This window comes from Capra hircus, chromosome 7 (genome assembly GCF_001704415.2).
Source record: "Capra hircus breed San Clemente chromosome 7, ASM170441v1, whole genome shotgun sequence".
Lineage (NCBI taxonomy): Eukaryota > Metazoa > Chordata > Mammalia > Artiodactyla > Bovidae > Capra > Capra hircus.
The window spans coordinates 57,042,942-57,063,731 of record NC_030814.1 but is presented as its reverse complement, the minus strand read 5'-3'; the positions used below and the strand labels follow the sequence as shown (position 1 = coordinate 57,063,731).

At 43.7% G+C, this 20,790-nt stretch overlaps 2 long non-coding RNA genes across 2 annotated transcripts in view; one reads left to right on the top strand and one right to left on the bottom strand.

Annotated features, from left to right (window-relative positions):
* Nucleotides 1-20,790, top strand: part of LOC106502360 — a 293,538-nt gene that overhangs the window by 114,429 nt on the left and 158,319 nt on the right. The window lies entirely within an intron of this gene.
* On the bottom strand, nucleotides 2,489-8,896 carry LOC106502359. Its single transcript, XR_001295916.2, has 3 exons — nucleotides 8,816-8,896; nucleotides 8,365-8,426; nucleotides 2,489-3,022 (listed from the first exon to the last, which is right to left on the bottom strand). It is a non-coding gene; the product is annotated as an uncharacterized LOC106502359 (long non-coding RNA).

Here is a 20,790-nt window from a genome sequence, read left to right as displayed (position 1 = left end):
TGAGTATACAGTAACGTGCATTAACTCATCCGTCTCTGGCTTTCTTACCAGACTGAAGCTCCAGAAAGCAGTACCAGGCTTGGCTGTCCTGTGCATCTTTCGTGTTCATTGAATGAATGTATTAATAGATGTCTCTTTGTATCTCCTTGTTCACCTGCCCCTGCAGAGAAATGGAACGACTTGCTGTTCCCTGCATGCACTTCAGGTCATTCTGTGCCAGGACTCTGGCATCATCTGCCTAGCTTAGTCCTCCTCCTACCCACCATGGGCTGTACCACGTTGGACAGGTCGCTTGAGCTCTCTGTCTTCATTTCTTCAACTGTAAAATGGAGCTGATGATAGTACCTACTTGGCAGCATCCCTGCCCCACCTCCGGATAGCTGTGTTCTCCTAGGTTGCTTTACCTCCCCGTGCTTGGGTTTCCCCACGAGTGAGATGCCGGTGGGGTGACAGTATCATCGTCCCCAAGTTGGGAGGAGTAAACCAGGGAACACAAGGCAGTGCCTGACTGCTGCCTGGCACATGCCCCAAGTAGTAAGTGACTCTTGCTGTTCCGATTGTTATTAGTCTAGCAATGGTTCTTGCCGGGGGCCAGCATGAGGAACTCCGCCCATGGCAAAGGTCATGAGGAAGGAGGCTTGGCATACACAAAGGCGTGATCAAGCCTCAGGAAACCCCCTCTTCCCGAGCATCTAACCCCAAAACCAGAGTCTGTTTTATGCTCTCACCTATACCTCTGACTTTACGGGGGGCTCTCCCCCATAACCGTTTCTCTCGGAGAAGGAGTAAACGTGCAGCTCCAAGGCAATAAAAATTCTTGGGCGTGACAAGAGTGTTTCAGCTTATGGACTCCTCTGAAGGTTATCTAGCCCACCTGTATAGGTTCGTCCGGCCACATGTGATTGTTTACAGCCTCCCAACCTGAGAGGCATGAGATGCTTTAGACTTACTAAAGGCAAAATCTTTTGGGGAGTTGGAAATTATTAATATAGTGGGTTGGTTAGGAATTATATTGGTGAAGGGTTTTTCATTTGTTGTGTCAAGAACTGTTGCTAATTCCCTGCTCTGAGTGGGACAAGGATGTTTCAGGTCAAACCTCTCTGCTGACAGACTAGCTTGTATGACAGGATTATCCATACTCCTGCCACATGATTGTTTACTACCTCTTAACCATAAACAGCACAGAGTTTTGGAGTATTTTGAGAGTCTTAATTAGCATAGGACTTTTTCTTCTTGTTGAGTCAATGATTGCCACCAGGCCTCCATATCCTTAGGCACCTGGGAATATATTAATCAATGTATTTGGAATATAGTAAAGGAAATATAGTAGTTTTTGATGTTAGCAATACTAGACTTTTTGAGTTAATGGATTTTCTCTTTTGTAATAGATCACTGTACTTTGTTATATATCACTGTGTCCTTGCTATGTAAGAATGTAACTTTATCATATCTTAAGACTAAATAGATCTTAAGGGGAGCATTGGTGAAAGGATTTTCATTTGTTGGGCTGATGTTTGCTGCTAAATCTCCCATGTTCCCTACCCTTATAATGAATATAACTAACATATAGGAGAAATAAGTATTAACCCTTAAGCATATAGGAGAAATAAGTATTAACCTTTAAGATTAATCTTGTTAACCTTGGGTTAAATAAATTCCTTTCTTGATTGTAACTCACTACACCCTCACCCTATAGGAATGTAACTTTATTTGGAGGGTGGTGCCTGGTTTAAGAAAAAACACCCTTGGAAGAAATAAGTTTTTTGGTTATCAGAAAGAAAGGATCATAAAATGTCAGCAGGTCTCACTCATGGCCAGAAGATGATGTAATATCCCTAAGACCTTTTTTTATACATTTATGTGAAGCACCTGATTTTAAAGGTCAGGCCTGCTGACCCCCCGGCGACTCTGTATTCATCCCTATGTGTAACAAAAGGTATATAAGCAAACCCAAAAAATAAAGAAATTGGATCAGTTTCCGGAAAGACTGATTCCCCCATGTCGCTTCTTTCTTGCTCCCGTTTTTCTGGCTGAATTCCCATCTGGAGCATGGATGCTATTCCACGTAATCCAAGTTATTCAGCCTCCTTTTCTCCACTAATCTTCCTACTACACTATCCATTTCCAATCTCTCTATATCTGTGATTAAATATGTATTTTTCCAAAGACGCCGACTCCGTCCCCACCTTCGAATCACCCTGGATCCACCGGGGCTGGACCCCGGCAGGTTCTGACACAAATTAGAGACCCGTGTTTCTGCTAATGCTTCAGGGTCATCTGTGGGAGGTAAATTCAGTTGTCCTGGGGTCCATCTTGTACTAACCTTTTCATGGTTTGTTGGTGGGGGAAGAGAGGATTAGATGGAACAACCCTCAGTCTAGTACTTCTCTTTTGACTTATTCTCAAGCACTTATACCTTGGACCTGTTAATTGCCTCGAAAATAAAGAATTAGCAAGATAGTTTCATTTTTCTTTATTTTGCCACTGGTGCAGCCTCAGGACCTATATCGGAGCAGCCTTCCCATACACCCCGCCTCAGACCCTGTCCTCAGTCGCTCTCCACCTCCTACGTGGAAGGAAGTTCATTTCCTTCAGAGGACTTTTCCTATTGATGACTTTATGTTCTATCATCTTCCTTCCTAGACTGTAAATTCCATGAAGTCAGACTGGATTGCTCACTGTAGGAAGGGAAGTACGAGGGATAGAAGAAAAGAAAGGACCTATAGAGGTCCTTAGATAAACCCAAGGTCTAGGATTTTGATCTGGTGTCAGCTCTGATCTGGGGACTGGGAATGATAAGAAACAGGAAGGCAGCTTTCTCTGTATCAATGCAGGGTGACTTGGCTGCTGGTGGATTCTGTAAACTTCACACAGATCTTCCTTCTGCAGAGCCTGTCAGTTTCCAAGGAGAACGCACAGCCTCTTCACCCCATTCCAGCCAAAGATGTTTTCTCCTTGGTCAGTTAGTGCTTGTTGCGGGCCTGCTGGACCAGCTGCTGTTTCTGGACCATCTCTGGATGACCTAGGTCATTGTGGAAAGAGAACAGATAGTAGTAATAATAGCAAGTAACATTCACCTCTGGAACTTTCCCTCCATTCTTAGTAACTTAATGAGACTTTTATTGTCTCCATTTTATGGAGGAAGAAACTGAGGCTTAAAGAGCATAAGTTACTAGCCTAAAATCATAAAATTTATCAGTAGCAGGGCCAATGTTTAAACCATGTCATTTGTCTTAGAAGCAACTGCTTAACTGCTGAACTGTGGAAGACTTCAGATCACTGAAGTTTGACTGTGGGATGTGTCATGGGCAGGGAGAGAAGGGGAAGGAAATGTTGCAGATTTATCTTTGTAATTTTCCTTGGCTTCGGCTAATATTAAAATTATTTTGAGCACTCCACTGACAAAGGCGGAAGAGAGAACCCAATTCGATATTAAATATTTGCAATGGAAAATTCACAAAGTCTTTTTGAATGGAAGATATTTCCGAGTAATTCCCATGGGACTAATTCGGCCAGTTGTTGCTTCTGCTGCACGCTTCCTGTGGTTGCTTCACTGTTCTCAGAAATGAACATTCCTGACTTTGAAGTCCTGGGGTTACGCCAGGCGAGATGCTGAACTCTGCCTTGGTTTCCCAGGCAATGCGTGAATAAAAGGGAGAGGGCTGTGTAGGGTGCTTCATTGCTTGCCTGTGACTCTGGGCTTTACAAAAATTACATTAAGTTTGGCATCTCCAGGCAGGGAAGTGGGATCTATCACTTCCCAGTCTTCATACCCCAGTAGCTAGTGCCTAGTGCCATGAAGGGTGCTCAGCACTCTGTATGCCCTAACTCTTGCAGTCCTCACAACTGCAAGGTCCCAGTAACCCTTAACCCTCTTTTATAGACTAAGACAGAGGCTCAGAGAGGGTAAAGTTCTGGGCCCACTTGGCCTGTGGCAGAGCTGGGACAAGAAGCCAGTTCTGTTTGATTGAAAAATCCCATGCTGCAAATTACTGCACTCTGTGCCAGAACTGTGTTCAAAACTTAGAACTGGTTGATGGAGGGCCTGGAGATCATTCCATACCCCTGGCCACCGTGGGCCAGAACTGCCAGCACGGAGGGAGGGGTGCTCCCCTTGTCTGACTGGCTTGGCCTGTCCCCTGCTGCATCCCCACGGGTGATTTCAGCCTGGCATCCATCCATGCAGGGGAAAGTGAGTGAGAGTAGCTGCTCACTCAGTGTTGGTGGCCCACACTGAGAGCCTTTGGGTGAGAAAACCCTCATGTAAGAAGTGGCCCTGCCCATCGCTTCATCATGGATTGCTTCATCCAGGCAGCCTGAATTACTGGTCGCTCTGCTGGAGTCTGATTTCTGATGAGGTAGCATCTGGGAAGTAAACTGCAGGAGGACAGGGCTTTTGTGAAATATGTTCACTGCTGTGTTGCTGGTATTGGGTATATCACCTGGTGTGTTGTGGGGCTTAATACGCAGTAGTTGCATCTTTACTCATCGCGGGTCTTTTGCTGACTTCATCACAGGTCTTTTGCTGACTGTTGACTCCTCCAATCTGACTCCCCTTCAGCCAGACTTCCTCATATGCTGTTCCTTTTGCATAAAATGCTGTTTGCTCTGCATATCATGCTGTTCTGTGGTGATGCAATATCATCCCTCTCCCCTTCAGCTTAAATGTCGCCTTTTTAGATTGGGCCTTCCCAGGTCTCCCTGGAGGCTGGCCCCCATGTCTAAATGGTGTCTCTGTGTTAATGCTCTCATAACACCCTATACTGTAAGGTATGTGACCCAGTTTATAATGATGTATGTATGAGTGGCAGTGTTGAACATCTGGCCTTTCAGTGAATTGTTAGTTCCACAAGAGCAGAGATCTGTCTGTTTGGCTCACTGTTGTCCTGGGATGTGGTAGGCACTCACTAAACACTTGAGAGTGAGTGAGGTCTTTACCCTCCCCTCTGACACTACACATCTGCCTCTGGAGTGATGGGTTCTAATGTTTTGACTGTTTAAAGCTGAATGAAGAGTTTTACCTCTACACCTGCCACCCTCCCCACCATCCCCAGCCACTTCCATCCCATGAATCAGACTCCCTGCATCATGGAAGGGAGTGGTTTCTTTTCCCTTTGGACCTCAGAACGCTTAGGTTCACCGAAGGCTCTGTCTGCCCTCATCATAGTTACCATCCCCAGGCCAGGGCTGCTGCTTTGAGGGCCACTGGTTATTACTTGAGTATTTTAGGATTCTTAAGAGTCATGTATGAGTCTTAGTTCTCAACCGCTGAGTCAGTAGGCAAGGTGAAAGAAGGTGTGTGTCTGCAGACCTGTCTGGCTATCTGTCTGTCTTCTTTTCCCACCTCATGGTGTCTTGCTAGCCTTGAAATAAAAAGAATCTTGCACTAGGGACATTGGAAGAGGTTGGGAAAAATCAAAGCCCATCATCCTTCTCATCAAGTGGGAGCTGGCTTAGTGCAGTCTGGGGTGAGCAGAGAGCTCTCACATTTGAGGCCGGAGCAGGAGGGAAACACTTGTACAAAACCTGCGGGCTGGGAGCTGTCGCTAGGCTCCAGTGCTCTAGGCCTCTCTCATAGGAGGCCGCTCTGAAGGATAAGACCTGCAAGAGTGACCAGAAATCCTGTCTGGGTCCTTCCTGTCTGGCTCTTTCCTCCTTTCCTGTTTCTTATTGATGAGCACCACTCAGGCTCATCCACGCTTGGCCCTTCCTCATCAGTATTGGCTTTCAGCTCGCCCGGCCGACATCCTGTGGACGCTGCAATTCAGACAAACAGCAAGATCATCAAAGAGCAAAGCATGAATGAAAAACTGCTTTATGACATGCCTTCAAAGTGTCCTTTTAGGAGTTCAAAGGATGTGGAGAGGAGGCAGGGGAATCAAAGGAGACAGGGAGAGCAATGAACTCTCCAAGGAATCATTGGGTTTTTCATTGTATATTTTCTATGATGCTTGTGATTTAAAAATCAAAAGTAATCCCAGCCCTCAAGGGTTCTCTGTGTGCAGCTCTGATGCACAGAAGGACACAACTCAACCTTGCTGGCTGGAAGGCTTTGACTCCTACCTTCTAAGTCACCCGTTTGGCATCTGCATTTCCTCTTTGGACCTTGAGCGAATATTTTGATCTGGAAAGACTGTGTCCAGAGATGGAGATTGAATGATGCTTATGTTGTTCGATGGAGATGAATAATTAAGTCTGTGTAGAAACTCCTCATTACCTTTTGCATTTAAAGACAGGGCAGAGTCCAGCTATAGCAGTAGATGTGGAGAGCTCAGAAAAGATCTGGCATAGATTGAAAGATTCTAGAGACTTCTGTTCTGACAGACAGAAGGGGAATTGAGACTGTACTTGAGGCTGGAGCTGGACCTAATTAATAAACTTGTGGGAACACCGTTGATATTTTGATGTGGAAATCCATTATGCCTAGTCCACTCAGAATGTCTTGGCAACTAACGTCATTCCATCCATAGAGGATGCGTGAATGAAATGAATGAATGACCTAACAAATAGACAGCTCTGATGCGGTAACCCTAGAGCAGCTTCTATCAAGGCAGTGTTTTCTCTTTTTTGGGGTAATTCAGGCTCAGAACATGAAGACAGTCTTGAGGGTGAGCTTTGAATTGCTATTTCAGTGAAGTTTACAAGGGATTTCAACTGCAAGGGACAAACTGGGCTGAGGTAGAGGGATTTTGTTGTGTATTGAAAACTCCAAAGAAGGCTGGATTCCTGGCTTGTCTGGTGCTGACATGCACCAGACTGAATGTTTGTGTCCCTGAAAGAGTTGTATGTTACAACACCCCATGCCCCAAGGCGATGATGGTATTAAGAAGAGGTAGGGGCCTTTGGGAGATGATTTGGTCCTTAGAGTGGAGCCCTTGTGAATGAGACTAGTGCAGCCCTCATGCATGATACTCATGCCTTTATAGAGACTCCAGAGAGCTCTTTCATTCCTTCCCCCATGTGAGGACACGCTGAGGTGACTTTCACCAGATACTGACGTTGCCAGCACCTTTATCTTGGACGTGCCAGCTTCTTAGAGCTGTGGCAGACTTGTTGTTTATATGCTGCCTGGTCTATGGCGTTTTTGTTACAGCAGCCATACAGTCTAAGGCAGCTGGTTCCAGGGGCCCTGGAAATGTCCTCAGGACTCTTGCTTTGCCTTCTCTTCCGCTCAGCTATGCTTTATGTGTGTTACTTTCTGTTTTCTGCAGACCAAGGTGATGCCCTTGGGCACAGGAGGTACTGTTTCATGGTTAAGAACACATCAGGAATTCCCTGGCCGTCCAGTTGTGAGGACTCCACTCTTCCACTGCAGGGGTGTGGGTTTGATCCCTGGTTAGGGAACTAAGATCCCACAGGCTGCCTGGCCTGGCTAAATAAATCAATAGAACACCATCTCTAGAGCCAGAAGCAGTCTTGATTCAAATCCCCAGGCCATCACTGACTAGTTGCACAACTGTAGACGTATTTCTTAACATCTCTGTGCCTTAGTTTCCTTGTCTTTAAATGGGACACAAGGATGATGGTGATAGTGACAGGGATGGCTGAAATTTTGAGCACTTGCTCTTCCTCTGCCTTGTGTTCTTCCCAGTACTCTGTGTAAATAAATTCACTGATTTTCACAACAACCTGTAAGGTAGGTGCCATTAGTAGCCCCATTTTACAGATGAGGAAACTGAGGCACAGAAAGTTTAAATAACTTACCTGTTACACAACTAGCAAACGATGGAACCAGAAGTTAAATCCAGGTAGTCTGGTTCCAGAATTAGTACTATTGATTCCCAAACTATGCTGCCTCATATAATAGAACTTATAGTTTATGGGATTGATGTGGGAAGTCAGTGAGATGGTACACATAAAGACACTTAAGGCAGTTCTTGGCACATAAGGGTCATCTTAAAAAAGAAAAAACCGCTGCCAGTAACTTTTGGCCTATATTTTATGCTCTCAGTAACCGCAGCAGGGAAGGATTCTCTTCTAAGTGTTCCACAAAACTCTCAGAACCAATCACTATGGCCAAGAGATTACAGTGTTCTGGTAAGCCAGCCTGGTACTGGGGATAGAACTGACACCAGCTGAACCACATCAGTTGAAAAGTGAAGGAGGATTGTATCATCAGAGTGAAGAAGCCGACTTAACTAGAGGTCAGAAGGGAGGGAACCGTGAGGAACCCTCCTGAATCAAGTGTCCACTCTGGCAGTAGGGGCTGTCTGGATTTCTCTGGGAAATCAGTTTGCAACTGACAAACGAAGACAAGGTGGTCAGAGACCCTGTATCGAAGTCTTCTGGATCCTTCAGCATGGCGTGTGAGGGGAGAGGGCTGATCAGGTTGAAAAGAAGGACGATTTTTAAGGCTCAACTCACCATGTCACTCAGGGCGGCACACAGAGGTTAAGTCAGGAAGTGAAGCGCTTGTTCATCCGGATCTGCAGGAAGGTAAATAGGACGTAATTACCCAGATGGCATGTGGGCAGGCCCTGAGGCCACCTTGGGAGAAGTGCTGGGCAAGCACTCGCAACCACTAATGATGCACTGACAGCCCCGGCGCTGCTCAGAGATGGCGCCACTGGCCCCGGGTGCCCATTCCCATGGTCTGGGGCGGGGCAGGCCGTGCTGAAGCCGGGCCCCCGCCTGGCTCACCAGTCCCACTTCCTCCGCTGCCCGGTGGTCCCCACCCACACAGCTACCACGCCCAGCCAAGCACTGACCATTTGGTCCAAAATTAGTATCTAAGGCCAAAGTGGGAATCTTGGCCCAAGGTCTTGTGGGTGGTGGATGAATTACAAAGGGGCCCAGAGGTAAGATATCAGTTTACCAGCTTCTGCTTAAGTCCCTACCAGCTTCCACTTCCTGGGCTGTGTTTGCTGGAGGAGGCATAGAGAGACATTGCCTTCAGTGGCTGAGTCTGGACAGCTGACTCCTGTCAACCATCTCAAGGTTATGTTGGAAATGTGAGTGTGTGGTGGCTACCACCACTATAAAAATAGCTCGATGAGAGTCACTCAGCTACCTTCTCCCAGCTGCTTATTTTTGTGTGTGTCTGCATCTGGTCAGTTCTGACACCATTGCCCATGCTGATTACTCCAGACTCCTCTTCTACCTTCTCTTTTTCTTGCACTGAAGACCTTGTTTAGTAAATTATTACAGAAAGACAGCCTCCACTACTTTCTCATGGCTCTTTACTGAGGCTCCAGAACCATCTCCTACTGCAAACTGGGTATTTTATCTACAATATATGTTTTCTTCTCCCCCACTTTATTAATGATTTCACTTTTATGACTCTTCCCTTCAAACCTATGTTAAAATGACCCATCCTACAAGTCGTCACCTTTCTTCAACTCTCCTCTCTACTTTGAGCTGTATGTATCCTTTCTCCCACTCTGTCTTGAAAGAGAAGTTTGCTTATTATCCTCACTTCTCAGTAACTATTACAATGTAGTTTCCACTTCTCTCCACCCCATTGAAGCTGCCCTTCCAGGCTTGCAACAACAACCAATTGGGAGGTCTCCGCATGTTTTAAATGGTTCGTCCCTATCAGTGAAAAAAAAAAAAAATGGAATGTGTGCCTCAGTGTGTGAATATTCACTTGTAAATTACAGTTGGCTTTTGAACAGCATGGATTTGAACTGTGCAGGTCTCCTTATTTGCAGATATTTTTCAATAAACATAAACCACATACTGCCTGGTCTGTGGCTGGTTGAATCTACGGATATGTGCATGCTGAGCTGTGTCAGTCGTGTCTGACTCTGTGTGACCCTATGGACTACAGTCCACCAGGTTTCTCTCTTCATGGAATTCTCCAGGTAAGGATACTAAAGTGAGTTGCTGTGTCCTCGTCTGGGGATCTTCCTGGCCCAGGAACCGAACTCACATCTCTTGGGTGTCCAGCATTGTCAGGCAGGTTCTTTACCACTAGTGGCACCTGGGAAGCCCCACAGATGTGGAGGGCCAACTATAAAGTATACAAGGATTTTCTACTACATAGGAGTTGGAACCCCTAACCTTTGCCTTGTTCAAGGGTAAACTGTGTATACATATGCTAGTGTACACATGCTATACTATAAAATAGAAACCAAAATAAATATTTTAAAGGATGGTGTTAATATAGAAGATTGAATATTTACCCTAGTAGATGGTCTTTACAATGCTTGAGTCTAAATACTGATTTCAGTGTATTTTTTTTTGTTTCGTCTTTGAGATATAGTTTAATACAATAAAACCAATTTTAAGTGTATAAGTCAATGAGTTTAGATAAGTACATAAAATCTTGTAACTGCTACCCTGGATTTCCCAGGTGACACTAGTGGTAAGGAACCCGCCTGACTGTGCAGGAGACATAAGAGATGTGGGTTCGATCCCGGGGCTGGGAAGATCCCCTAGAGCAGGGCATAGCAACCCACTGCAGTGTTCTTGCCTGGAGAATCCCATCGACAGAGGAGCCTGGTGGGCTACAGTCCATAGGATCACAAAGGGTCAGACATGACTGAAGCGACTTAGCACACACCTGTACACTCGGAACCACTGCCCTAACCATGATGTAAAGCATTTCTGTCACCCCAGAAAGATCTCTCATTCCTGTTTGCAGTTAATCCCTGACCTCTCCTCCAGCCCCTGGCAACTACTGACTTGCTTTTTATCACTGTAATTTTGCCTTTTCTAGACTGTCACGTAAATGAAATCACATAGTATATGGTCTCTGTGTGTCTGGCTTCTTTCACTTACCATGATACTTTGATTCATTTATGCTTTGGTGGTTCATTCATTTTAATGGCTAAGTAGTTACCACTGATGGACACTTAAGTGCTCTCTAGTGTTAGGCTGTTACGCCTAAAGTTGCTTTGAGAATTGACATGCAAGTCTTTTTTGTGAATATATGTTTTGGTTTCTCTTGGGTAAATACATAGGAGATGGATTTTTGGGTCATATACTGAGTGTATGTTTAGTTTATAAGAAACTACCAAACTATGTTGTAAAGTGGCCATGCCATTTTGTCCGCATCAGCAATGTGTGGGACATCCAATTGCTCCTACATCCTTGTCAACATTTGATATTGCCAGTCTTTTAAGTTTTAGTTATTCAAATGAGTATGTAGTGGTAGCTACTGTGTTGATTGGCCACCAGTATCTGCTCTTTGGTGAAATATGTCTTATGCCATTTTATTTTTATCAGGTTATTTCTCCTTTCTGTGTTGTAAGAGTTTGTCATATACTCTCTGTACATGTCTTTTATCAGATATGTGGTTTGCAAATATTTTTTTACCACTATGTAGCTTTTTGCTAACAGTGTAATTTGAAGAGTAAAAATGTTTTATTTTGATGAAATACAAATTATAATCTTTTTATTTTATAGTTCATACCATATTTAAAAATTTTTTGCCTCACCCAGGTTCACTTAGATTTTACCCTATGCTTTTATTCTAGAGGTTTAATAATTTTAGCTTTTACATTAAAGGCTTTGATTAGTTTTGAATTAAACTTTTTTTGTGGTGTGAAGCAAGGTTTTTTTAATGTTTGCTTATTTATTTATTTATTTGTTACTTGTGTAAGAGTATCTACTGGCTTCAGTACTATTTGGTGAAGGGTTTTTTTTTCCCTCACTGCATTGGTTTGACAACTTAGTTGAAAATCAGTATAAATACATGTATGTATGTCTGGATTCTGTTCTGTTTCATTTATTTGTGTGGCTGTTTTTATGCCCATAACACACTGTCATAATTTCTGTATCTTTACATGAAGGTTGCTCAGTTGTGTCCGACCCTTTGTGACCCCATGGACTATAGCCTGCCAGGCTCTTCTGTCCATGGAATTCTCCAGGCGAGAATACTGGAATGGATAGCTGTTACCTTCTCCAGAGGATCTTCCCAACCCAGAGATCGAACCTAGGTCTCCCACATTGCCTCTGAGACACCAGGGATGACAGAATTGTTTAGATGGCTCTACTTTTTACCATGTTTTAAAATCTATCATATTGCTATTTGTTTTTTATTGGTGCCATCTGATTTTTGTTTTGATTTTTCTTTTTCTTTTTTTTTTGAGTAAGTTCTTAATTTTTTAGCAACTTACTTTAGCAATTTATATGCCATAAATTTACCCATATTAGATACACAGCTGAGTGATTTTTAGTAAATTTACAGAGTTGTGCAACTATCATCACAGTCTATTTTTAGAATATTTCTGACACCTTAAAAAGATCCCTTGTGCCAGTTGGGAGTTGATATGATTCCATTTTATCTCCTTTATTGGTTTAGTTGACTATACCTGTTTTTATTTTTAGAGGTTCCTATAGCGTTTACAGTATATATCTTTAACCATAGTCTTTGAAGGAATATCCTACCACTTCAGGTTTAGTATAAGGATCTTAAATGGTTCATTTCCGCTCTTTTCCTCTTCTTCCCGCTGTGCTATTGTTATCATTCATTTTGTTTCTACATGTGCTGTGAACGCATCAAAGCATCGTTGCTAAATATATTTCCTTTAAACAGTTGTTTCTCCTATAAGGAGTCTTTTTAAAGTAAGAAAGAAGTATTTTACATTTTCCTACATGTTTTTCACTTCTGGTGCCCGCCATTCCTTTGTGTAAACCCGATTTTGCATTCCCTGTCATTAATCCTCTGTCTGAAAAACTTGCTTCAGCTTTTCTCATAGTGGTGGTCTGTTCATGATGAATTCTTTCTTTGTTTTAAAATATCTTTATTTGACCTTTGTTTTTGAGAAATAGTTTTGCTGAGTGTAGCATTCTAGGTTAACGCTTGGTTTTCTTTAGGCTTTAAAAGATATTACTGTTTCCTGGACTGCATTGTTTCTGAAGTGTGCTGTCAGTCTTTAGACTCCTTTGTCTTTTCACTTTTCCGAAAAATTCATCACTAAGTTATAAGCAGTGTGATTATGCTATACCTTGGTGTGGTCATCTTTATGTTTCTTATATTTGAGATGTGTTGAGCTTACTGCATTTTATAGGTTTCAGTAAGTTTGGAAAATTTTGAGCCATTATTTTTTCCAAATACATTTTTATCCCCCACTTGTGTCCTCTATGTTCTTGGACTCCATTAACAAGTATAATAGTTGACTTCCTGTACTCAACAGCTCAGTGATGACTCTCTTTGTTTTCTTTTTCTCAGTGTGTTTTTTTTCCCCTGTCAGTATTTCATCTTGGATGACTTTTATTGCTATCTCTTTAAATTCATTAATCTTTTTTTCTCCCATGCGATGTATAATCTGGTGTTAATACCATCCAGTGTATCTTACATATTACATTGTATTTTTCATCTATAGAAATTTAACTTGAAACCTTTTTGCTATCTTTATATCTTTCATGTCTCTCCTTAACTTGCTTCTGTTTTCCTTTAACTTTCTTGAACTTGTATAGTTATAATATTGTCTTAATGTTTTTGTGTGCTATTTCTATCATATGTCTGTTTATTTTTTAATTCTCATTATGGGCTTTATTTTAACTTTTTTGCATAACTAGTCCTCTTTTTATTGGATTCTAGATATTGTGAATAATCTTCAGTGTTGAAATTTTTTGCACTCATATAAATGTTGTTGGTCTTTGTTGTTCTGGGGTACTGTTAAGGTCCTTGGGATCAATTTGATATTTCTGAGCTGTGTTTTTCAGTTTTGCTAGGGTGACTCCAGAATAACTGTTGGTGTCAGCCAGGGGTTGGCAAACTGTGGCTCACAAGCCAGTTGCCTCTTTGGGGAAGTAAAATTCTTTGGGAACACAGCCACACCCATTTGTTGACATATTACCTGTAGCATATTTTATGTTGACATATTTTATGCTCCAGCAGCAGAACTGGGTGGTTGTGGGAGAGGCTCTATGGCCCATAGCCTAAAATATTTAGTATCTGATCCTTTAAGAAAGTTTACCAGCATCTTGTTGAAGCTCACTGGGGCTCAGTATTGAAGCAGTACCCTCCTGAGGACATACCTGATGCTCTTGGTATTAGGAGTTCTTTCCATTCTTGTCATTTGTAACATGAACTTCTCCTGGCCCTAGTTTGGGCCTCTGGGGGTTGTTCCACCTGCTTCATTAGCCCTTCCTGCCTTGCAGCCTGGAAATGCTCTCCAGACAGTGAGTGGGACACCCTTAGGATTAACTCTCTGTTTCCCTTTTCTCAGGGGATCATTATTTTGTGCTTTTTGTTGTTTAGTGCCTGAAAACTGTCGGATAAGTTTTGTGTGTTTTTCTGGTGATTGAAAGTAGAGTAAGTCAATCTCTGTTGCCCCATCGTGGCTGAAAGTCAACATCCCTCAACTTTCTCTTTTTAACCTTTTTTGCCTGATTGGAAGAGTAATGTGTTTCTAACCTACTGATTTCTCAACAGTATTGGACCAGATTTACCACTGCTGACTTTCATAATTATTCCACTTTCACAAAAGCATATCCCCCATCTGTAATCTGTTTTTCCTCCTCTTTGCCTCTTCTGTCTGCATTAAATGTTAAGATAGCTGATAGTGCTAACACTGGTTTGCCTGCCTTCCTTTGTTCTCCAATAGCTTCAAATGCCATCTGTATGGGGATGCAATGAATGCTTAGGAATTTAAAATACTACACGGCTTGGAGATGTTCAGTCCTGGAATGGAATGTTGGTTCTTGTGATGTAGACAAAGTCAGATTCTCTAGGAGTTATTAAGAATAATGTCTATTTTGTTTTTGGTGACCTTAATATATACTTGGTGATGCACTAAGTATTTTGTTCATATCATCTCCAGTTTTTCAGTTCAGTCAGTTCAGTCACTCAGTCATTTCTGACTTTTTTGCGACCCCATGGACTGCAGCATGCCAGGCTTCCATGTATATCACCAACTCCCGGAGCTTACTCAAACTCATGTCCATTAAGTCGGTGATGCCATCCAACCATCTCATCCTCTGTTTCCCCTTCTCCTCGTGCCTTCAGTCTTTTCCGGCATCAGGGTCTTTTTCAGTGAGTCAGTTCTTCGCATCAGGTGGCCAAGTATTGGAGTTTCAGCTTCAACATCAGTCCTTCCAGTGAATATTCAGGACTGATTTCCTTGAGGATGGACTGGATGGATCTCCTTGCAGTCCAAGGGACTCTCAAGAGTCTTCTCCAACACCACAGTTCAAAAGCATCAATTTTTCGGCACTCAGCTTTCTTTATGGTCCAACTCTCATATCCATACATGACGACTGGAAAAACCATGGCCTTGACTAGATGGATCTTTGTTGGCAAAGTAATGTCTCTGGTTTTTGTATGCTGTCTAGGTTGGTCATAGCTTTTCTTCTGAGGAGCAAGCATCTTAATTTCAAGGCTGCAGTCACCATCTGCAGTGATTTTCGAGCCCCCTCAAAATAAAGTCTGTCACTGTTTCCATTGTTTCCCCATCTATTCTGCACCTATTTGAAGTGAGGGACCAGATGCCATGATCTTAGTGTTTTGAATGTTGAATTTTAAGCCAGATTTTTCACTCTCTTTCACTTTCATCAAGAGACTCTTTAGTTCTTCGCTTTCTGCCATAAGGGTGGTGTCATCTGCATATCTGAGGTTATTGATATTTCTCCCGGCAGTCTTGATTTCAGCTTGTGCTTCATCCAGCCTGGAATTTTGCATGATGTACTCTGCATATAAGTAGTCCTTCACTGGAGACTGCATATCTCCAGTTCTTCACAATAGTTCTATGAGGTAGATACTTTTTTTATACCCATTTATAAATGTGGAAACCAAGGTTCCAAGAAGTTAAATCACTTCCTAGGCGCACAAGCCAGAATGTGAAACCACATCTGTCTGACCAGACTAGACTGACATCCTGCTTGGGTTTCGCTGAGATCTCCCTCGTAATAGCACTGAAATTCCTCGCTAGGAAACCCCTCAATCCTGGGCACACCTGATATGTTTGGCTACCCTAGTAAATTGCTCTGCCCTCCCTGACTCTCTTCTCTATACCCACTTAAAACTTGGAGTAGTTTAAAACTGTAAATGCATGTGAACCATTTTATGTAGTGCCTGACATACAGTAAGGGCTTAAAAGTGGGAGCTGTTATTACTGTTTGCATTTTGATCCTTTGTTACTCTCTTGCAGCAAGCATTTGTTATTCTAATTGGCTGCCCACCATCTGAGCATCATTCTTCTTGTAGGGAATTTCCCACCTTATGAGGCAGGACCCATTTCCTCCTCCAGAGACTAACCACCATCCCCTGTCCCCAGCCTGGTAGCTAAACTACAGGCAGGTGATCTAGGCCCCACTTGAGAGATGTATGTGCCCCGACCCTGATCAGAAACAGAGTCTGTCCAGAATCTAGCCTTTTGAAGTTGGCAGTGGCAGCCATGCTCAAAATTCAACAGTGCCCTGAAAGCAGTCCTGAGTCAGAGCTGTGAACCGTAATCTCTTTCCAGTGGTTTCAGCAAGGGGTTTCTCACTAGAGTAGGTCAGGAATGAGTTTAATGCCTGCTCCTGGCTGTAGAGGCGCCAGTCTGTTCCCTTGCTTGTCTGGTAATTCTGTGAATAGCCAGGTATCCTTTAGTAATTCCCTTATCTACTTGAATTAGGCAGAGCTGCTTTCTTGTCTCTGCAGCTGAGAGTGCTGATTGATAACACGCACTGTCCGGATGTTGTGGGCACTTCAAACTTAATGGGGTCCAAAACAGAACTCATTCCCTTCCCTTAGAGACCTACAGCATTTCACTCTGAATCTCAAGCACAGCTCCTCAGTACATGCTGGATTTATGAAATTAGAAACCACAGTCACCTTCAACTCCTTCTTCCTAAGCCCCAGGCCCCTCAGTATTTACCAGGGAAAGTCCACCTCCCCTGACTTTCTCTGTCTTCACTGTCTCTGTCTTCACCCAGATCTTGTCGGCCACCTCTTGCCTTGATCATGGTACAGCCTCAGGTCTGGTCTTTCTGCCATTCTCAGGGCAGGAAGAAGAGAACGTTCAGCATGGCTTGCGAGGGCAGAAAATGAGGACAAAATACAAGACTGTGTGAGGATGAAGGTGGATTCAAACCTGAGAAATTCATGCCTGGAGTGGAAGAGAAAACAAACAACAAACTTAAGGGTTTGAAAGGAGAGAAAGTAAAACAATTGATTCTTATTATTCACAGATATGGTAGTTTCAGTTTCACCTACTCACTAGAATTTGCAACCCCAAATCAATGCTGGTGATGCTTTTGTGGTTATTTGGGACATGCTCAGAGTGGAGAACGGAGAGTCCCTTGACGTGAATGTTCCCAGTGGCGGTGGAACAAGATGACGCTTTGCCTTCTTTTCAGCTCTTGTGCGGTAGACGTGTCCTTTTCACATTCTGTTTTGTGCCACATTTTTCACATCTTTGGTGTTTTCTCCTTGGTGATTATGCTGTGTAAAATAGACCCCCAGGACACGGTGGAAGTGCCAGCTAGTGTTGCTAAGTGCAAGAAGACTGCAGCATGCCTTATGGAGAAGATAGGTGTGTCAGATAAACTTCCTTCAGGCATGAGCTGCAGTGCTGTTGGCCATGAGTTCAGTGTTAGTCAACTGTACATATTAAATAAGGTTTTAAAGAGAAGCACACATAAAACAAAGAACATATTGATCAGTTGATGAAATGTGAAGAGAGGCTCACAGGAACCTAACCGTCTCCTTCCCTTAGGAACCATGGTTTGCTTTCCTAATTCAGTGTTCACGGTCACTGTCTGGAACAGAACTCCTATGAATGAAAAGAACCACCTGCATGCTGGTGCTCACATTCAGTCTCTTGATTCTTAACAGTGCTTGATATGGAAAATGGGAAGTGGCTCATTACATCCCCAGGTTTACCCTCTGGGAAGTGAATATATCAGCCAGGACTCAACCAGAGAAGCATAAACCAGTAGGAGATGTCTGTTCTAATAGATACATTACAAGGCTTATGTAATTGTGCTGGTTGGCTGTGTGAGCCCCAAACTTATAGGGAAAGCCATCAAGAAGGCAAGATGAGAAGTCAGCTGGACCCCCGTGGGCAGGGTGGAAGCTGTGGCCCACAGGCAGCTGGAAAGGAAAAATCCAGCAAAGCAACTGTAGATCCAGCTGCTGTTGAAGTCTTTTTCTCCACAAAAAGCTCAGTCCCTTTTAAAGGATCACCTGATTAGGCCGGACCCTTTGGGGATAATCATCCCTCCTTGATGTCAACTGAATGGAGCCTTTGATCACATCTGTAAAATGCCTTCACAAAAATTACTTACCTTAGTGACTGAATTGTTGGGATGGGGTGTGTGCGCACCACACACTGGCCTCTGCCCTTTTCTATCCTTTTCATTGAGTCTAACCAAGTTAACACCTCTAAAGCAAAGTGATGCATCAAATGTAGATTTTAATGCAGCTGATTTTTCAGAGTTGGGATGATGGGTTCTGTATGAGTGAAGTTACGTGACTTCACTTGGCTACCTTCAGACCAATCTGAGTTTTATTCACCCCCTGCCTCTCTCCCAAGACCAGGCACCATTCTAAGTGTTTTCCATAGAGAAAGGTACTTACTTGGACAACATTCTCGTTTTACATGTGGGGATACTTGAGCACAGAAGTCAGTCAGTCAGCTGACTTCAGTTAGCTGATGGAGCCGGGATCTGACTCCAGGCAGCACAGAGCCAGAGACTATGTTCTGCTCCTTCAGGCTGGCCTGAGTCCCACTGTGGCATCGCAACAAGCCGTTTCTGTTCTAGACTCCAACATGTTTGGGAGGGCAGGGTCTCTACGGGACCACATGGGAACCTGTGGGCCTTGGTGGTCTGATGGCACAGGGGGAGTGCTTGCTTGTCAGGGACATTAGTGTCCCATGAAAGGGCTGGGCTGTTAAACTCTACTTCCAGAACTACTCTGGTCTCTCTGACTTTTCTCCTGGAGCATGCGCCACCCAGAGTCCCTTGAACCATCTCAGCTTCTGTTTTGCAGAATCTCCATTTGCTCCACACCCTGGCCTTATTCCACAGACACCATCCTAGGTATTTCTGGGGCTTCAACTCAAATCTCCTGGCTAGGGTTAGAACTTCCACAGAACTTTCCTGTGGAACTCTGGCTGCTGATGCATCCAAGTAGCTAGTGCGGGGTCCTTTATTTATGTGCCAGAAACAGCTTGCTGGGTTCTAAGGATGCAGCCATCAATAAAACAGACAAACCCTGAGAACTATCAAAGCCATTACACCCCCAGGTCCCAGAGAAAAGGCCTGGAGAGTAGGACTGCCTATCCAACAGGAAAAATGGACCCACTAGGCCTTGCATACTGCCTTTCTTCCTCATTCAGCAGATATTTGCAACTTCTTGTGATTCTCTTTTATAAGATGAACAATTAAAACAGTTTTACATTGTTAAGAGTCCCTCTACATCCTCTGTGTCCCTTCCCCCCACCACCACCCCAAGGATGATGACACTATTTAATGCCTGTCTTGCCAGATCTTTCATGTGTTTATAAACAAATATGAATATATTGTATTTGAAAGTGTTTATAATTGCACACAGTAGTCATTCCATAAGTGCTTATTGGTGAATGAATGGTCAGTTTTCACATGTGTTTCCCCCAGTTTCCTTGCTGCAATCCCTGATTTTTTACCCTCTCCGGTCAGATGAGGAGGGTAAGGGCCCTGGATTCCTGGTTTTTCTCGTGAACCACAGTGACTTGATATGTACAGGAGAACTTGCTGTCTTTGTTAATTAGCTCAGGCTGCCATAATTAAATATCACAGGCTGGGTGACTTAAACAACAAAAAACATTTATTTCTCACATCTCTGAATGCTAGGAAGTCCAAGATCAAGGTTCCAGCGTGGTTGATTTCCAGTGAGAACTCTTCCTGGCTTGTAGATGGCTGCCTTCTGGTTATGTCCTCACATGGCTGGGGGAGACAGAGAGATTGAGAGCTCTCTTCCTCTTAGAAAGCTGCAGTCCTGTTGGATTAGGGCCCCACTCTATGGTTTCATTTAACCTCCATTACCTCCTAAGGATCTTATCGTCAGATACAGTCACATCGGCTTTAGGGTTTTAGCATAAGGATTTGGGGGTGCCGCAAGTCAGTCCAGGGTCTGTGATGTCTGCACCTGTGTTAGGGCCACCACATATAGAGCTGGGCTGCTCCTGGGCAGTGCCCTCATTCATGCTCTGCCTGCAGTGAGCATGCTCTTGGATGTTTGTGGAAGCACGCATTTCTCAGGATAGAACAACTTGCCTGGGAGCTCGGGAAAGCCGAGGGCCTCCCAGTGGCCTCCTTCCCTAGCATTCCATGTGAATTAGTGGAAATTTCAACCACCACTTCGTGAATGATTCCAGATGTGCAGGCTTGGGGAGAGGGAGGCAGCTGGAAAGCCAAGCTTGAATTAAAAGTTCAATTAAGTTTGGGTTGGTAGACAACTACTATCTCCTTAGGATCCAAGAAGGGGAAGCAGGAGCATCATGAGATGCCTTGGGCCTTTTGAAAGTAGGGGCTTGCCCCACGCCTGGTGAAGCAAGTGTCATGTGAAAGCCAAGTAATTAACCTCATCGCTTGGCTCAGATCTCGGTTGGTTGTAAAGGCTCAGAAGGACAAAGACAGAGGCAAGAGGAGGAAATAGGGAGTCCACACAGAGTTGCAAAGAAGAGAGAGGAGTTCACTGGGAGACTGAGGGCTAATTAGTTTTCAGAAGGCGATTTCAAAGCAGAAACTGTCAAGTCCTCACAGAGATCCTGTCATGGGGACTGTGAGTCACTGGAGTTGGCTCTGAGACACATTTCTGTAGTGGTTCAGATGCTAGGATGAAAGAGGGTGAATGCAGGGTTTTAAGGGGATGGAGTACATAACATTTGTGGAAGAATATTGGGGGGAAATGAGCTGCTGGCTTGATGTGGC